This window comes from Cupressus sempervirens, chromosome 7, assembly GCF_028749045.1.
Source record: "Cupressus sempervirens isolate cs-2001-9-10 chromosome 7, ASM2874904v1, whole genome shotgun sequence".
Taxonomy (NCBI): domain Eukaryota; kingdom Viridiplantae; phylum Streptophyta; class Pinopsida; order Cupressales; family Cupressaceae; genus Cupressus; species Cupressus sempervirens.
The window spans coordinates 592,104,930-592,119,899 of record NC_143124.1 but is presented as its reverse complement, the minus strand read 5'-3'; positions in this window follow the sequence as shown (position 1 = coordinate 592,119,899).

Sequence of the window (14,970 nt, the reverse complement as noted above, 5' to 3'; positions counted from 1 at the left end):
ATTTAAATGTTCTTATTGAAATATTTTGATACAAAAATATACAATTATATTAATTATTAAAATAAACAAACTTATCTTACAAGTGACATAATCTTCCCCAAGATACAATCAAGTCATTTACTTGCTAAGTTCCCCTCAAATGGGGGCCATGAAAAATTTCCTTTCCGAATATAGTAACTTCAATACGTTCCAAAAGTATGTTATACTAAATGGAGGTTTTTCACAAGATGATAATTTCAATATTAGATTTGTAAAAGCTTTGTGCCTTGGCTAGGGTAAAGAAGATCCTTGAGTTGGGTGAATCAATCATGTATAAATGCAAGTAATTACAAACTTTTTAAACTGATCACCGACAAACAAGATAGCAATGAGCAATAACAAAAAAGCCAACACCATAACACATTGGAGATTGTTCTTGAGAAAAAACCTTGATCAAAGGGAAAAGCTCAATGGGGATGACACTTGCTAGATATTACATACTAAGGATGTGACCATGTCAAGAGTCAATTACAATGCATTTAGTAAATTTGTCCTTGTTAAAGGACTAATCCCTATTAAAGGACCTTGAACCCTTGTTAGAACATTCACAACTTTATTAGGAATTGATGAGAACACAAGGCTCATTGCTCGAGCACATTGTCCAAAGTCCACCATGAATGATAAATTCCACTCATACCTCTTCTCAAAGCATTTGACAATCTTTTAGCTTTGCTTTGATAAACCAATATCAAGGCTTGCATATAAAAGCTCATTTCATATATTATAAATGAAGGAAATAACTTTCTTTTATATCAATTAGTTGGTATGTTAGGCCTTCCCCAATATACAATTAAATACATAGGACCACACTACAACATGCATGCCTCCTTAAACAATTATATAACCATTACATAAAGTAATCCACAAGCTAGAATGCATAATTAACTCTTGCCAATAAGGATTAACACACTACACTATCTAGGTGTCTACTAGTATAACATATTGAAGGTTACACATTAACGACTATTCCAACATAAACCAAATGGTCTACAATTTTGAACACACATGTTGTTGATCTCAGATTGGTTTTGATAATTGAGTGTCAACACACTTAAGACATTCACTAAGTTCATGTTGAACAAAGTAGTACATGTTGAGTATGATATGTAAAAATAGACCATGTCGAGTTGCAATGAGTGCCGAGTCACTCATGTGCCGAGTCACTTAAGTGCCGAGCAAACAATACATGCCAAGTAATTCAAATGCCAAGCAAATAGTAGATGTCGAGCAGTTCAGGTGCTGAGTCAAAGATAGAATTTCAGTATGTGTCGAACATCAGTAACCTTAAGTGTCGAGTAATACAGATTTGACATAGATGTTTGAGATTGCATAAACAACTATGTAAACCATTTTTCAGCCGACCTAAGAACAAAATACGATCTATTGAAGATAAGGACGGATCTGTATGTGGATTTCTTATGTAATTACATGCAACCAATCAGAAAAAGGGAAGGATTAAGTGGAAAAATGGATGAATCTCAGCCGTAGATTCATACCTAACCCTAAGTCTTCTAGTCTTCTTAAGGAGGAAAAAACCCTAAACTTCATTAAGAGTGAGTGCATAAGGAATTGAAAGAAGAGAACAATGAAGTTTGCATGGAGACTTAGAAGGTGCAAGAGAGTGAATTGCAGAATCAGTTTGAGAAGAACAAAGGATAGAGGATACAACATTGACATATTAGATTAGAAAGGATCAAGAAGGACACAATACAGATTTGATCTTTAATCAGGCTACCAGAGCTAATCACAAGATCTATGCCGAAACATCCTAATAGGTGATTTTGGTTAAATCTCCTAAACAGAGTAGTCCTAACAGACTGTTGTAAATCCTTTAACAGGGTGATATTCCAAGTGGATGTTTTGAAATCCTTTAGCTAGGCACACTTCTAACAGGGTGTTAAAATCCTTTAACAAAGTGGGACTTAACAGTCCTTGTAAGCGTTTAACATGGCAAGCCTTTCACAGGGTAGATTATGTCTAATGGTCAACTTATTGTAACCTTAATTGTGACATTTTATTGTTACAGTAGTGAAGAATTGTGGGTGTCATCCCCACCCTACTTTTACCTTATCATTTGGAGGGTTTTTGGGTAATCATATCAAGTGTCAAATGTGTGATTGCTTATGTGTTTACATATTTTAGATGTTTATGCTTTGCATGTCATTTCAAGTTTATCTATTGAAAACATGAGATGGATGAGTGGTGAAAAGTTTTATGGGTTCATGTTTTAACTTCTGATTCAGCATCCCCCCTCCCCCTCAGTAGTTCACCTTTCCTACTTGTAATTCCATCAATTGGTATCAGAGCTAAGTTCTCAGAAGAAGAAGCTTTGCATCTTAGAGGAAAGATCTTGAAATGGAAGTCTACAAGTTGGGAAAGACCATTGAAAACTAGGAGATTGAGATACATCTCATACTACATCAACTGAATGAAGCCAGAGATGCTTTGAAGAGTTCCCTGAAGAGAAGGAAAGAAATTGCTATAGCCGAAAATGACACACAATATAAAGAGATTGACACCACAAAGCAATTTGCAGATGGTAATTTGAGTGAATTTGATGCAACAATTGTAGATCTAATGGAAAAGAATAGAGCACAAGCTAAAGAGATTAGAAATCTCAAGTTGGAGCAAGAATCACAAGCTATATTATTATGTGAGGTGACTGAACAAAAGAAGAAAGCTATAGAAGACAAGGCCATGATTGAAGAAGACAAAAGAATTTTAGCAAATAGATTGGAAGAGAAGTCAATAGAGCTATCTAGGATCTCAAACATGCAATTAGATACCTTAAGCCAAATGATGAATGCTCATCATGAGTTGAATGTCAAGGACATTGAAGTAACCACTTTGAAGTTGTAGAATGAACAACTGCATAATGACTTGAAAAGAGAAAAAGAATTTGCTAAAAGTTTCAACAAGCCAAATGAAGCCATCAAGTATTTTGAGCAACTATTGAAATCCCCTATATTCAGTAGAGATACATTAGGATTGGGCTACACAAGCACTGAAGAAGGAGAATCATTCAAAGCTGCTAATGAAAGGAATAATAAAGGAAAGAACTCTAAACCTACTTGTCATCATTGTGGTAAGAAAGGACACACAACTAATGTTTGCAAGAGCAAGAATGCAAATAAGAATGCTAAGCCTAAGAACATGACTCATTGTCACAAGTGCAACAAACAAGGTCATTAGCATGAATGTAGAACCATAACCATGCATGCACCAAAATTTGAAGGAAACTGCTACAATTGTCAGAAATATGGACATAGAGCCTTTGAATGCAGATCCAAGTCTACATGGTCATCAAGCAAGCTAACAAAGGTAAGAAGCTATGAAAACTCCTATAACTAGGATTACAATACAAGATATAACTATCACTACTATTAGGAATATGGACATACCCTTGAGAATTGTATTTAGTGGTAACTACAAGAGATGGTTAAGTCAAACCACATGTTTCAATTGTCACAAGACTGGTCACATCAGCAAGCATTGTCCAATTAGGTCCAAGGCACCAAATTGTGAATTTGATAAAGGTAAAGGCATGGCAGATGTTGAACACATCAGGAATGAAATGAACAAGACATAGAGGAAGAAAGATGCTGACAGTACATCAAATGGAGAAGGGATCACTTCACCCAATGGGTCAAGTGGTCACACTTCATCAAACTAAGCAAATAAGAGGTATGTGGGACTCATACTTGGAGTGTTGTATTACACTTAGTTCCAAAAGAGATTAGCACTAAAATGATTACATCAGCATGAATTAAGATGCAAATAATTGTTGGAATATCAAGGTTAAATTTTCATGATGTTATCAAACATGAAAAGTTCTCAATAGATGCCAAGTAAATATTAGTGTGTGCCGAGCTGCTTGTCAAAGTCAGTTGGATCCTAGTTTATAGTAGCCGCCGAGTGAATGGAAGTCTTTATATATGCCAAATGGAGTAGTAATTATGTTGATGTCGAGTTTTATAGTTGTACACAACCAAGCATTAATTGCAAAGTTCTGAAGGGTATAAAGTCAAGTTTCTCCTTTTTTTTGTCATTATGAATTCACAGCAAGAATGAGCAGAGCGAAGAAGCAATTCACAAACCAGTTCAAAGTATTTGCAAGGATTCCAAAAATGATTATGCAATATTTCATCGAATCTTAAAGGTATTCTTCATAAGCTGATTTGTGCAATTTTAAATTTGATAAATCCTAGTTTGTCAGAATGGCTTCTAGTTCTAAAACCGTGAAAGAGAAAGAGGTGTTTGGTGTTCAATTAGTTAGCAATGAAGTTAAACAACTAGATTTCAAAGCTATTCTAGAAGTTTCCTATAAGCAAGACCTAGCAAGAGCATTATCCATGATCCCGCCTAAAGTAATAATGGTTCAAGATGTGAGGAAATGCTACAACTGCAAAGTAGGAGCCATAGGTGACATAGAAATAAGATAGGCATATGACAAATTGTGTGAAAAAAAAGTCATGAAGGAAGAATTCAAGATTGTGGAGAGAAAGGGTTTGACTTGTGCCCTAGATTTTCCCACGATTTTAAAAATTGAATGGATCAAAATAGTTCTGAGAAAAATTCATGATGGATGCCTATGGTTAGAGGGTGGATCGATCAAGATTTCTAAAAGGATTATTCATAGGGTGACTAGTTATCCAACCCTAGATCAGCCAAAGACCCTACGTAGCGACTCCAAAGAGGCAATTGAGAAGAGCACATGTGCTAAATTGAACAAGCATGGTATGACCATTGATACCATTACACATCCTTTACTTGATTTTGTTGTTAGAGTTAGTTCCCAAAAGTTCTATCAATCAAGTAGGTTAAATAGTGTGCCCTATATAGAAGTGGATGTCAGCTAAAAAATTGTTAAGAAAGATCACACCTATGATCTTGTAGAACTTCAATTGCAATAGATAAATGAAAACCTAGGTGCCATCAGAAAGACAAAAAGTGCACAATGTAGGTTTGGATCAATTCTTGTGTGCATTTTCTTTTATGTGCAAAAAAAATTCCCATCTTTTGGCAAAATTGGATGGAAGACAAACAGATCTGTGGCTGTCCAAATCAATGAGTATATTGAGCAAATGGGAGAGAACTTTGAGTCAATTATGATAATCTATTTTGAAGGCTTTAAGAAGTCTATGAAGTAGAGATTGAGGATACCAATTTCCTTAGTAAAACAACACTACAATGATATATGTTTCCTTTTTGATATTGATTACACTTATATTTAGGTTGCAGTACCTAGGGTTAGATGGCTAAGACCTCTAGGCTAAGAAATCAATGTTGATGAAGCCTTAGTTGCCATTACTATACTCCTAGCAGAGGAGATTGATAAAGGTGCTAAAATATTTGGTAATTACGATGTAATGAAGTCTAAGGTTGAAATGGAGCTAAAGAAAAATTCTACATTAAAGAAGAAGGACAAACTGGTAAGGAAACTCAAGGCTCAATTTGGTCATGAGGAAGAAGAAGATGATGAAGAGAATAAAGAAGAAGAAGAGGTACAAGCTCAAGAAAATCTAGCTTTGACCCAAGACATGGTTGAGGACCAAGAAGAAGAAAGTGTCAAGGAGGAAGAGGAAATTAAAGAAGCACCAACTCAATTTGTACCAAAGAAGAGAAAGGCCAAGGCTCAACTTGTGACTAAACCAAAGGCAAAGAAAGTTGTCAAGCCTAGCCCAACAATGCCTACAACTCCTACCACCAAAGCCAACACAAAAGAAACTGCACAAAAGGCTATTGAGAAAATCAAGCATACACAATAAGGAGGCCAAGAGAAAAAGAAATAGAGAAGGAAATATATTGCGCAACCTAATTCAGATGAAGAAAAGAAAGAATCAGATGACATTAGTCAATTCAAAGTGGTAAGTCACACACCACTTTCTGATCTTGAAAACTTGTGTGATAATGTCAAGAATAATGCAAATTTATCTAGATTGAAAAACTTAGATTTTGATAAATTGACTAGAGATGAAAAGAATCTAGTGGAAGAGGCATTTTATGTTATGATGTCCAAATTTAAGAACACTCCACTTGAGTTTTCCAAAAATATACCCAAAAGTCTATATGATATTGTTGAGGAAAAGTTGCATTACTATTTAAATCTTGAGAAACAAATAAGAGAGTCAACATTAGCTCGAGTGATGCCAGAGAGTCAACATTAGCTCGAGTGATGCCAGAGCTAACAAAAGGATAGATTGCTAAGGAAGTGTAGAGATATGTAGCTAGGTTTACACCTAAATATAGAGCCTTTAGCATTTTACAAAGAAATATTGATGATGTGGTTAAGAAATCAACCCAAATATGGAAGTTAATCTTTGGGTTAACCACTATGAAGAAAGGAGAGGTTGATCCCTCTAAAGAAAAATAGGATGATAAGAGTGAGGATAAGCAAGATAGCAAGGATGATGAGAAAGATGATGATGGTATGTAGGAAGATGAGAGGACAAATAATACTATTGGAGAAGAACCTAAAAGACAAGATGATGACATGGCAACAACTGATGATCAACAAAAGGAACAGAGTGTGCAGGACACACAAGTGCCAAGTGTCAACCCCCCACATGACACAGTCAAGTCAATAGAGACAATTATTGTTACGGATGTTTTTGATACTTTACCTCAGAACATCAATCCTTTAACTGCAGATGACTTCAAGAGGATATTGGATCAGTCTACACTCCATGCAAAGTTATGTGAGCATCCAATATTGGTGAGTGTAGATGAGCTCCAAGATGCAGTAACTGATATCATAAGGGATAAAGTGAATACACAAGAACCACCTTCTGCCATCCCTTCAGTTAGCCATGTGCAACCTTTGATGCAAACACCAGTAGATACATCTACTAAGGTTGACACACTTGTAAAAGTTGACACTATTGAGAAGAAGTAGATTGAAATAGAAGAGAAAGATAAAACAGGACAGATAGATGCATCTGTACCTAAAGCACAAGATCAAGGTGCAAATCAAATCATTATAATTGATCAAGGCAAACCTAAAGAAAGAAAGGACACACCAAAGGAGAAGGAGCAAGAAGCCATACAAGCATTGGTCACATTATCAACATCTGGCTCTCCTACAAAAGTCCTTCAGGAGCTGAGCACTAAAGCTGTACCACTGCATATTTTAGCACCAAGCTCCAATTTTTCCAAGCTTGAAAAGGTAATTCACTATGGAGATGTAACTCTAGATGAAGAAATAGTGATACCTAAATATGACTATGCAACCATTACCCTGGAACAAATAGGCTTAATGCAGAAAGCCTTAGAAAAGAAGAAAAATCAAGAAATACTTAGAAAGGAGTATAAGAAAAGGCAAGCATTGCAAGAAATAAAAGATATCTTTCTAGATACTTTCAGTTTTCCTACACCTGAAGAGTCAAAGCCTCTACTAGAATAGCTATCATATATTGTGGAACAATTGAGTAGTGAAGACCAAGGTACAAATGCTAAACTTATGGAATGGCCTAAAAGGAAATTTCAAGGAAAAGTCAATGAGAAGATATCTGGTGATATAACATTGGCACAAGTTGAATTGACTACAAAAATTGAGAAAGTGAAGAAGGTACTTGAGAACATATTCTCATTGTACACAAAACTATGTGATACAACACTGTTCACAAAAGAAATCAATCATAGAATTATGAGTCTGGAGAGAAATCTCAAAGTTTTAGGTATGCAACTACCTCAAAACCCTGCTCAGAGTGAGAAGAATTTTCACTCATTACTTCACTCACAAAGTCAACTAGTTGTGCTAATAGTAGAAGAGGCTAATATAAGAGCCAAGTTGACTAAAATTCAAGCCTCCCTAACCCCTCATATGGAAATACTCCATAAAGAACTAGCATTTGTAGAAAATTTGTTGAAGAAAGATCTTAATCTTTCTACATCTGATGGACTAGTTCACTTTGCAATAGAGATAGCTATCCAAATCAAGTCACTTGATGTTGCATGTGATAATTAGGATGCTACTTTGAAAATAATAATAGAGGTTCATAAGTCTTTTTTGGACAAATACACCATTAGTGTATAAAACCTTTGACATAAGTGTCAAAAAGGGGGAGATAAATAAGCAAGGGGAATAAATAAGCAAGGGGGAGATGAGATAAATGTGCAAAGAGTGAGATAGAAAGAAAGGGGAAGATAAACGTGAACCATAGGGGGAGAAACCACAAACAAAGCAAATAGAAGAGCATAAACAAAGTATATCAGATAAAGAGTATCAACATATTTGAAGACAAAAAGTATCAACAAGAGACATAATTACTTAGAATGGAGAACATATATTTGGACATAATACAAACACATTAACTCAGGGGGAGTTATAAATTTTGAGGTATATAGTCTATTACATAATTTTGAAAACTTTGAAGTTTTCTATATAAGTCAAGTTGTGAATATATTATACTTGATAAGGTTAGATTGATTATGTAAAGTTAAGTGTTTTTGACACTCATGTCAAAGGGGGAGATTAATCTCAAATTGGTTTTGACAATTGAGTGTCAACACACTTAAAACATTCACTAAGTTTATATTGAACCAAGTAGTACATGTCGAGTATGATATGTAAAAACAGACGATGCTAAGTTGCAATGAGTGCCTAGTCACTCATGTGCCGAGTCACTTAAGTGCCGAGCAGACAATACATGCCAAGTAATTCAAGTGCCAAGTGAACACTAGATGCCAAGTAGTTCAAGTGCTGAGTCAAAGATAGAATTTTAGTATGTTCTAAGCATTAGTAACCTTAAGTGATGAGTAACACAGATTTGACATAGATTTTTGAGATTGCACAAATAACTATGTAAACTATTTTTTAGCTGACCTAAGAACACAATACGATCTATTGAAGATAAGGATGAATCTGTATGCAGATTTCCTATGTAATTACATGCAACCAATTAGAAAAAGGGCAGGATTAAGTTACAAAATGGATGAATCTCAGCCATAGATTCATACCCAACTCTAAGTCTTCTAGTCTTCTTAAGGAGGAAAAACCCTAAACTTCATTAAGAGTGAGTGCATAAGGAATTGAAAGAAGAGAACAACGAAGTTTGCATGGAGACTTAGAAGGTGTAAGAGAGTGAATTACAGAATCAGTTTGAAAAGAATAAAGGATAGAGGATACAACATTAACATATCAGATCAGAGAGGATCAAGAAGGACACAATATGGATTTGATCTTTAATCAGGCTACCAGAGCTAATCACAAGATCTATGCTAAAACATCCTAACAAGTGATTTTGGTTAAATCTCCTAAATGGAGTAGTCCTAATAGACTGCTTTAAATCCTTTAACAAGGTGACATTCCAAGTGGATGTTCTAAAGTCCTTTAGCCAGACACACTTCTAACAGGGTGTTAAAATTCTTTAACAAGGTAGGACTTAATAGTCCTTGTAAGCCTTTAACAAGGTAGGCCTTTCATAGGACAGATCATGTTTCATGGTCAACTTATTGTAACCTTAATTGGTGACACTTTATTGCTGTAGTAGTGAGGAATTGTGGGTGTCATCCCCACCCCAATTTCACCTTCTCATTTGGAGGTTTTTTGGGTAATCATATCAGGTGTCAAATGTGTGATTGCTTATGTGTTTACATATTTTAGATGTTTATGCTTTGCATGTCATTTCAAGTTTATCTATTGAATGCATGAGATGGATGAGTGGTGAAAATTTTTATGGGTTCATGTTTTAATTGCTAATTCACCCCCCTCTCAGTAGTTCACCTTTCCTACTTGTAATTCCATCACATGCACCCATGAGTCTTCTACCATCTTCTATGCTTGCAATCATTAATTCCAGCTCACCATCAAGTCATAACCAAATATTACAACTATCTCTGGCATAATCCCCTACTCACTGGTTTGCTACCAATCTTCACTAAAACATTTGTAACTTAACCAAAACATCACATAAGATACTGCGACCATAGACATAATGTACACACTCATTATTTCAAGTTTATCTATTGAATGCATGAGATGGATGAGTGGTGAAAAGTCTTATGGGGTAATGTTTTAACTACTAATTCACCCCCCTCTCAGTAGTTCACCTTTCCTACTTGTAATTCCATCACATGCACCCATGAGTCTTCTACCATCTTCTATGCTTGCAATCGTTAATTCTAGCTCACCATCAAGTGATAACCAAATATTGCAACTATCTTTGGCATAATCCCCTACTCACTGGTTTGCTACCAGTCTTCACTAAAACATTTGTAACTCAACCAAAACATCACATAAGATACTACGACCATAGACATAATGTCCACACTCATTATTCAACACAAAATTATGCTTGTATACTCAGGATTACCAATAACTAGTTGTACTAGATGTTGATCAATACCTTGAAACATACAAAATGTGAGTCTGTCTTCAACCATATAACATATGTTGACATTAATGAAAAAATTTATCATCAATACAACATGTATTCCATCTCAATAATCTCCCTAGGTAGTAATAATCTCCCACATTCTTAACAATCTCCAACTTTGACATTGATGGCAACATATTGGTGAAAAATGACCAATCCAAAAGTATCATCTAAGAACAACTTTATGAATATCCTCAACATATACAATCTTCCAACTTCCCATACACATACCTTCCTTATTGGAAGTTTTTCACATGAGTGTCCCCCTTTAATGTCAATGGCAAAGGCTAAATATAAATGTCAACTATATGAAATAATAATCTTTCCTCCTTTGATGATAATCTCTCCCTTATCAAACTAAAGGTTTTCTTTAAGAAATATATATAATAACTTTGATCACAACAATTGCTTGAATCAAGCCAATATTCAACCAAGAAAGAAAATCAAGTATCAACAAACAAAAACTTATCAAATGAGCTCTCAAACTTAGTCCTTCTCAATGTGACCACTGCCTCTTAGGAGTAGTACTGAGTATCATCTCCAAATGTATGAATGTGTTTTGATTTGTATTGGGCTAATGTATACCTGAATCAATTAATATTCACAAGGCAGGGTCATCACCTCAAGTATACCTCTGAGATACTCAAAGATATTATTAGGAAAATACTTAGTGGAAATGTCTATAACTTGTTCCCTTGTACTTACATATTCCAATCTTACTTTCGTCTTTGCAACTTTTTCTCTCAAAAAAAAATATTTAATAGATATGTGCTTAGTTTTTGAATGTAAATCATGATTCTTTGACATGTTTATAGGGCCTACATTATCACTATGCATAATCACAAGCTCATTAAAGGATTTATCAATGTTCTTCAACATCAGTTTCATCTAAATCAACTAGGAACAATTATTTGCAATAACAACATACTCTTCTTTAACAATAGACTAAAATTTACATTCTTACTTCTTTCTTATAAAAAAAACCAATGTCCCATCTAGGAAGAATGCTTCCCCACTTGTGCTTTTCTTGTCATCAATGTTTGTTGCCCAATCTGATCAAAATAAGCATTTAAGGTAAAATCATTAGATCTATCACACCATAGACTATATTCCAATTTACTTTTCAAGTATAAAAAAGTCATCTTTACAATTGCTAGATTAGATTCCTTAGGTTCTTCTTGATTTCTAGCAACAATTTCAACTACATGTGTTAGATATTGTAATCCTCCAACCTTAGATCTGTACCTTGTCTAAAATGTACCAGGTAAATCAATAGTAGAAGTAAAATTACATCCAATCACCATGGCTATTCTTATTGGTTTACAATTTTCCATACCAAATTTTACCAATAATCCCTTAAGATACTTACTTTGAGATATAAATATACCATCTTCATTCTTAATTATTTGCAAACTAAGAAAATATTTCATTTCTCCCATCATAGACATTTCAAATTCTCCTTTCATTTCATCAGAAAATTTATTACCCATTTCATCATGTACACCAAAAATAATACATCATCAACAAATACTTCAATAATAAAAAAACCTTCAAGATTATTTCTCCAATATAAGTTACTATTTATACTACCTTTCTTGAAACCCAAATGCAACAAATACTTATTGAACCTCACATACCAAGCTCTTGGAGCTTTCTTTGATCCATGAAGTCCTTTCTTCAATTGATGTACCATATCTTCTTGTTGAGAATAACCTTTACACACCACTCTTGCCTTGTTTCTCACAATTTCACCTTGTTTATGCATCTTGTTCCTGAATACCATTTTAATTCCTATAACATTCTTATTTTTAGGCCTAGGAGTCAATTCCCTTTTAGTATTCTTTACAATCTATTTTAACTCTTCTTTCATCACATCAACCCATTATTCATCTTTGCATGCTTCATTTGTACTTTTAGGTCCACTTTGTAAAATCAAGCATAATTCATTTCTCATTCTTGCTCTAGTTGTTACACTAATTGCATTTCCAATAATTTGATCCCCTGAATGATTCAAAGCTACATACCTTGGTCTTCTTTATTCTTCCATTGGTTCTTCAATTTGAACATGTATCCCATTGTCAATCTCAAAGAATTGTTCTTGCTTTGTATTCTGATTTTGACTGGTACTTGTCTAATTTTTGTCTTCATCTAATTCATAAGAAAATGTTCTTTCTTGCATATAAGATCTTTCATCAATATTTACATTTTCACTCTCAAAAATCTTCTTTAGTCTTAGATTTTAACACCTTTAGCTTTTCTCTTAGCAAGATAACCAAGAGATATTCCTTTACCACATCTAGGATCAAACTTTACTATCTCAACAACACTTTTAAATGTAACATTTCTTTCCAAAAATTTTAAAGCACTTAATTGTAGGCACATGATCAAACCAAAGCTCATAAGAAGCTTTATCCATTCCATGTCTTATCTAAACTCTATTGGAGGCTCTCCAATGAACACATAACACTTTTCCTTCGAGCATCATGATTCTTATTGTATCAATAATTGTTCTATTTCTTTCTCTAATTTTTTTGTGGTGTTCTAGAGGTTGAAGTTTGTCTAAAAATACCATTCTCCTTACAATATGCATTAATTAATTAGATGTAAACTCTCTTCTATCAGATCTTAAGAATTTTTATAATCAATCCAAAATCATTCTCTACCTTAGCTTTATAAATCTTGAATTTATCGAAGGCTTTAGATTTTTCTCTTAAAAAACCAACCCATATCATTCTAGAATAAACATCAACAAAAATAATAAAGTATCTCGCACCAGTATCTTCTTGTCTTAGTAGGACCACATAAGTATGTATGCACCAACTCCAACTTCCCTTTAGCAAAAATGTCTTGTTCTAAAAATCATTCCTTGTTTGTTTTCCCATCACACACTCTTTGCACATCATGTTAGTAGGGTTCATAATCTTAGGAAAATCTCTTACTGCATTAGAATTACTTACTCTCACCATGTTATCCATGTTTACATGACAAAAACTTCTATACCATAACCAATTGTCATCTATCTTAGCAATAAAATAACTTACCTTAGAAGGATTCAATTGGAAGACATTACCCCTAGTCTTAGTACTAGATGCAATCACATTTTCTGGATTGGTCTCTTACATCATCCATCTTTGAATTGTAAGGGATAACCCTTATCCACAAGTTGTCCAACACACAATAGGTTATACTTCAAGCCATCAACAAATACAATATTAGTAGTATTAGTTTTACCATGAAATAGTTATTAAACACTTTCCCTTAATCAAGTAAGGATTATTCAACTCATCCATGACACCATCCCATGAGAACAACACAACCATCATGCTTTTCAACTCAACAAACTTTTCTTTGTCACCTGTTAGGTGAAGTGGACATCCCCTATCTATTATCCATTCTTATTTCTTCTCAACATGTGAAACTAAAACTTTGTCTTCTTTAACACAAATTTCAAGTTTGGTAGCAAAAAGTCCCATTTCATCTTCATCAAGAGTATCTTTAAAGTTAAAATCAAGTTCATCTTTACTAGCATAGTAATATTCCTTAGGATATTTTTACTTGTAAGGACTAGGCTGAATCTTAGATACTCTTGTAGTACATATAGGTGCAAATGACCAACCTTCTAACATGAATAACAAATTATAGGTAATTTCCCTTCAAAAATTTCCTTACCTCTGTGTTCTCTCTTTGCAATCAAACCTTCATGCTCATCCATCTTTCTTTCTTCTTCCTCTATTTTTGTCCAATTCTTAGCACATTGTTACCAAAATTTTACACATGTTGAAAATTTTACTTCAAGTAACATCACAAAAGAATTGCAGAAGAAAAACATTCATTTTTATTCATTTTAATTTCATCATTTTGCAATCATATGAGAAATCATGAGCAAAAAGGAAGAACAATGTTTATTGTATAAATCAACTGATATGTACAATTTTCATTTTTAAAAAGTATGAAATGAATGAAAATGCTAAAGATGAAAAAAATATCACACAAGCCGTGAGTCTGACTACTACTTTTATATATATTGAAAACAAGAAAAACATAGCACAAGGAAGTAGAGTCAGAGGAAACTAGTCATTTCCTTTCAACCTTTGACTGGTTATGTGATCTTTGTTGCTACTCCTGGTTCAACTCTCAATTTGACAGCTCCATGGCGTTCATTCTCTTGCATGGAAAAAATGGGGTTAGATCTTAAAAGATCTAAACAATGACTAGTTATCTATGACTATGTACTCATATGTGCAATATCTTGCCTATTCTGAAAACATATAAAAACAACAGAATGAATTCTAAGTGCTTTAATACCAAAAGTGAAAAAATTAATGTTAAAGGGATATATTAACTCTGGTATGAAAGCTTTCATTATAATCAAGAATAGGTACAATCATAGGAGAGTAGTTTTATGAGTGTCACGAGCCCGTGCTCGAACCTTATGAAATAGTCATCATTATCACTGCTGTAACTCACAATACATTCAAAAGAAAAAAATAAGAGAACCATCTTTGATATTGGCCATGAAGAGAATTAGTTGTCTGTGAGAGAGGTTTAGATTTAG